The following is a 5,416-nucleotide window of genomic DNA, read 5'->3' on the forward strand; positions in this document are numbered from 1 at the left end:
CTTCCGGAAACATTGGCTGCCACTGCTCAAACAGCGAGGCGTGCCCAGGCCGCCGATGTGTACGTTCAATATCAAACGGGCTCCCGAGAGCCGTTTGATTAAACCGGTACAGTTTGACGGTCACCGGTCACCTTCTTGTGCAACATGTTTTCCGGTTTGAGCAAACGTGCGACAACTTTGCCCCAAGAAGTCGAACATTTGCCCCGACGAGTGACCCGTTTGCCAAAGAAGTGACCTGTTTGCCCAAATAGGTGACCGTTATGGCTCATACGGGGGACCCCTTTGAGCCATACGGGCAACCCCTTTGGCAAACTGGTGACCGGTATGGCTAAACTGTTACCGGTATACCCCATATGCCTGAAGATTTGCTAAACACACCAACAAACATCGCTGAAATAGTATCCCAAATATCGGATCAAAATATTTTTTTTCTCGAAGAGTATATTTTATTTGCAATTTTGTTCCTCATTGCGTTTTTCATACGGAAAGTCTCTGTTGGTAGCAACGAAAAAGTGACGCCAGCGAAAGGCCGCGGGGTTCGCTCTGTAAACTGTAGAATTTGTACCCAAGTGATTCCAAGCAGTCTCATTGTTTCACATGAATGCTTTAGAAGCTCGCTCCAGTATCCGCGCACCAGCCCATTCGGCGGCAGGACCGGGTCGAAGAGCACGGTGAGCTGGCGTTCAACATCTCCGATATAACACTTGGCGAGATGCAAGACTTGGCTTCTATTTGTGCCGGTGTTATGAAGCTTGAAAGTGGCAATGTTCTTGTGGCTCGTAATGGCAGCCTTGCTGAGATTATGAAGACGGTAATAGACCTTAACTCAGCTTTGCCATGCGTCAAGATTTAAAACCTCACCTTGACACAAAGTGGCCAACGCTTACGCGAGCACGGAGGCAGCAGCCAACGGTCTCAGAAAGAATTGTGCCGCTGCCACGACCGCCAGCGATCGCCCCAACGGCAAGAGAACAAACGACAAGCTCATTGAGGTTTGAGTAGGGCTGACTGCTGATTCATTGGACGACAAAGGGGAATGGTGTAAAACGCAATGTAAGTTTGGCAGCGTTTTCCAAAACAAGCGCGTTTCGTTGAAAATTTAATTTGTGGAATTTGTTAACGCCTTGAAAGTTTGACCCGGACTGCATTCTGAACACAGCCTTCACACCAGTGTTTTCTGAAGTGTATGCTTTGCCTCAATGAATATAAAGACAGAAAGACGGCCTATATGATGCATAAAATAAAGGAAATTTCACTTATCCTGATAATTTTGCCTATCTATTGAGTGCTGTTGATAGTAGTGGCGTAGCCCGGAACTTTTGAGGGGATGAGGGGGAGGGAGGTTGACGGTGTCAAAATGTGTGTGTATATTCTAGGGCCCGCCGGATTTGGGAAGGGAGGAAGGCGAAGCCCCATAAGCCTCCCCCCCTCGCCCCCACCCTCTGCCTTCGCCACTGGATGATACCATACGGGGAGCATCCTACTTTCACAGGCTGCCATAAGCATGTGCATAGCCACTGAGCTCGTTCCACAGTGGCAAGATAGTTGCTGACATTCTTCACGTTACGTAGCAGTTCTCTCTTTAGTACATATGCTCGCTTTTCATTCACACATCTCCTCTGCTTCCGCTTGTAGTTTATGCTTGATGGTGATAAGTCAACAGTGCGGATTTGCTCTGAGTCGACGGCAAATTTAAAAAATCCAGTTCACACTACTTTTTAATTTCAATAAGTTACTGTCACTTCTGAAACGACAATCTATTTAATTGGTATCATAACCTTTACATTAAACATACGTGAGTTAAATGCTGGACAATGGTATCTTTATTGTTTGTCTTGGTCACGGAGATGACAACCATCCAGAAGATTGCACTCACTAAATTTCTATTCTACAGTGGGTAACAATGTTACAATACTCTGCCAGACTTAAGGCCCCGGTCATACTGAATGTGGCAGTTTAGGTACTTTTTGACAGGTCATTACTCATCTCCTTTTAAATATTGTTTTGTGGGATTGATGTCATTCGAAACGCAATCCAATCTTCTTTCATTTGATATTATGTGTGTGTTCGTTTTTACTGTTCATGCGCATTTGTAGCGTTGCGAATATGATGGCGCGGACCCTCACTTGCTCCGCTCGTAAATGTTTTATAAAGGATCCATTCAAAATAACACGGTTCCAATATAGCAGTTTTGTTAAGATGATGGCGGAGCGGAATGTAACGATACACTTTTTGGTATTTGCACTACTTTGTTTTTTTTAATCCTCCGAATATTACCCTAAAACTGGCATTTTTCAGCACAAATATGTTTTTAATGACAAACGCTAGGAGAATGAAATTAGGTACTTATGTAGTGCTAATAATTGGTGATATGCAAAAAAAAATTTATGCTGTGTAAACGTTTTTGTTTAGATATTTTATATCAAACGTAGCACTTTTTTGTGCTTCGAGTCATGGTACTTCAAATGCCGCTTAGGAAGTAATTAAACTATGATAAAATCTTTTATAACATTCAGAGCTACAATGGTTGCCCAAGAGGTGGACGATGTTTTTTTTGTTTTTTTTCATTTTCAAAGTCATAACGATCTAGGAGCCTTTCAAACATACCTGTTTTTGATGCATATCTTTTCTGGACATCAAACAAAATTATTGGCATCTAATAATACTTATTGTTGGAAATAGATATACATTCCGATGTATTAAATTTTCACAATGATCTTGCTTTGGTTTTTTAATAGGTGTAGAGCTTAGCTAATTCTGAAAACAATTAAAAACTGTTTTGGTGTTTTGTTGTGCTACCTGGCGGATAGCAGACAAACTGGTGATTTCTAATGTTAAGAAAATTTCCGAGGGCGGCGTTGGCGTCTGTGTCATCATCAATCTCCAAGTCTTTTTACCTTCACATTAAAAAAAATATATTGCAAGATTTACTATCGATAAATGAATGTTTTAAGTACTGGGTCAGGTTAAGAAATCTCAGACAAATAATTACACAAGCGTGGCGTGATATAATGTGTTCATTATTCCATATGATTGAAATCAATACGCAATAAAGACGAACAGGAAAAGAATACACCCGAGTTCACTTCACGCCAAGAGTCACTAAATGAGCTTTAAACTATAGGCACTCCGTTCCCCAAAATTGCTTTGGGCGCCGCCATTTTCGGTCTTGTTCAGAGCAAACGCAACTGCCGATCGTCATGATCCAAACGTACGACTTTCTCAGCATTATATGCCGTGCTAGGAAGCTGGTGCAATGCAATGCTCTGTCGCGGGTTGTTTAAACATTTGTGGGGACGTCAGTAGAGGAAACCCGTTTCCTCTACTGACGTCTAACCCCTGGTTAGCTCAGTTGGTAGAGCGCTTCACTTGTAATGGAGAGGTCCCGGGTTCATACCCGGACCAGGCGGATTTTTTCGGTCGCTCACCAGTCACCTAGCTGTGTTTGGAGATTTCTGTTTCTCCTTTGTCCCCCTTGTTCCCCTTCTCCAGGGATTATTTTCGTCATTCTTGTCCAGCTCGCTTGCAACTTTGCATTTAATTGCATTATAATCATAACATTAAATTGCAAGCTTCACCCTTGTTGGTGTACGACTGGTGGCAGCTGATAAAACCCGTTTGCTCTACTGACGTCTAACCCCTGGAGAAGGGGAACAACTGAGCTAACCCCTGGTTAGCTCAGTTGGTAGAGCGCTCCACTTGTAATGGAGAGGTTCCGGGTTCAATACCCGGACCAGGCGGATTTTTTCGGTCGCTCACCAGTCACCTAGCTGTGTTTGGAGATTTATGTTTCTCCTTTGTCCCCCTTGTTCCCCTTCTCCAGGGATTATTTTCGTCATTCTTGTCCAGCTCGCTTGCAACTTTGCATTTAATTGCATTATAATCATAACATTAAATTGCAAGCTTCACCCTTGTTGGTGTACGACTGGTGGCAGCTGATAAAACCCGTTTGCTCTACTGACGTCTAACCCCTGGTTAGCTCAGTTGGTAGAGCGTTCCACTTTTAATGGAGAGGTCCCGGGTTCAATACCCGGACCAGGCGGATTTTTTCGGTCGCCCACCAGTCACCTAGCTGTGTTTGGAGATTTACGTTTGTCCTTTGTCCCCCTTGTTCCCCTTCTCCAGATATTATTTTTGTCATTCTTGTCCAGCTCGCTTGCACCTTTGCATTTAATTGCATTATAATCATAACATTAAATTGCAAGCTTCACCCTTGTTGGTGTACGACTGGTGGCAGCTGATAAAACCCGTTTGCTCTACTGACGTCCAACCCCTGGTTAGCTGAGTTGGTAGAGCCCTCCACTTGTAATGGAAAGGTCCCGGGTTCAATACCCGGACCAGGCGGAATTTTTCGGTCACTCACCAGTCACCTAGCTGTGTTTGGAGATTTATGTTTGTCCTTTGTCCCCCTTGTTCCCCTTCTCCAGGGATTATTTTCGTCATTCTTGTCCAGCTCGCTTGCACCTTTGCATTTAATTGCATTATAATGATAACATTAAATTGCAAGCTTCACCCTTGTTGGTGTACGACTGGTGGCAGCTGATAAAACCGGTTTGCTCTACTGACGTGTAACCCCTGGTTAGCTCAGTTGGTAGAGCGCTCCACTTGTAATGGAGAGGTCCCGGGTTCAATACCCGGACCAGGCGGATTTTTTCGGTCGCTCACCATTCACCTAGCTGTGTTTGGAGATTTATGTTTGTCCTCTGTCCCCCTTGTTCCCCTTCTCCAGGGATTATTTTCGTCACTCTTGTCCAGCTTGCTTGCACCTTTGCATTTATTTGCATTATAATCATAACATTAAATTGCAGGCTTCACCCTTGTTGGTGTACGACTGGTGGCAGCTGATAAAACCCGTTTGCTCTACTGACGTCTAACCCTTGGTTAGCTGAGTTGGTAGAGCCCTCCACTTGTAATTGAGAGGTCCCGGGTTCAATACCCGGACCAGGCGGATTTTTTCGGTCGCTCACCAGTCACCTAGCTGTGTTTGGAGATTTATGTTTGTCCTTTGTCCCCCTTGTTCCCCTTCTCCAGGGATTATTTTCGCCATTCTTGTCCAGCTCGCTTGCACCTTTGCAATTAATTGCATTATAATCATAACATTAAATTGCAAGCTTCACCCTTGTTGGTGTACGACTGGTGGCAGCTGATAAAACCCGTTTGCTCTACTGACGTCTAACCCCTGGTTAGCTCAGTTGGTAGAGCGCTCCACTTGTAATGGAGAGGTCCCGGATTCAATACCCGGACCAGGCGGATTTTTTCGGTCGCTCACCAGTCACCTAGCTGTGTTTGGAGATTTATGTTTGTCCTTTGTCCCCCTTGTTCCCCTTCTCCAGGGATTAGTTTCGTCACTCTTGTCCAGCTCGCTTGCACCTTTGCATTTAATTGCATTATAATCATAACATTAAATTGCAAGCTT

The 5,416-nt window shown here is 44.2% G+C and overlaps 1 non-coding gene across 1 annotated transcript; it reads left to right on the plus strand.

Annotated features, from left to right (window-relative positions):
• Positions 1-3,969: 3,969 nt before the first annotated feature.
• Trnak-uuu lies at positions 3,970-4,042 on the plus strand. The gene has a single exon. It is a non-coding gene; the product is annotated as a tRNA-Lys (tRNA).
• Positions 4,043-5,416: the final 1,374 nt, after the last annotated feature.

Source organism: Ixodes scapularis, unplaced genomic scaffold (assembly GCF_016920785.2).
Source record: "Ixodes scapularis isolate PalLabHiFi unplaced genomic scaffold, ASM1692078v2 ptg000236l_1___fragment_1__unscaffolded, whole genome shotgun sequence".
NCBI lineage: Eukaryota > Metazoa > Arthropoda > Arachnida > Ixodida > Ixodidae > Ixodes > Ixodes scapularis.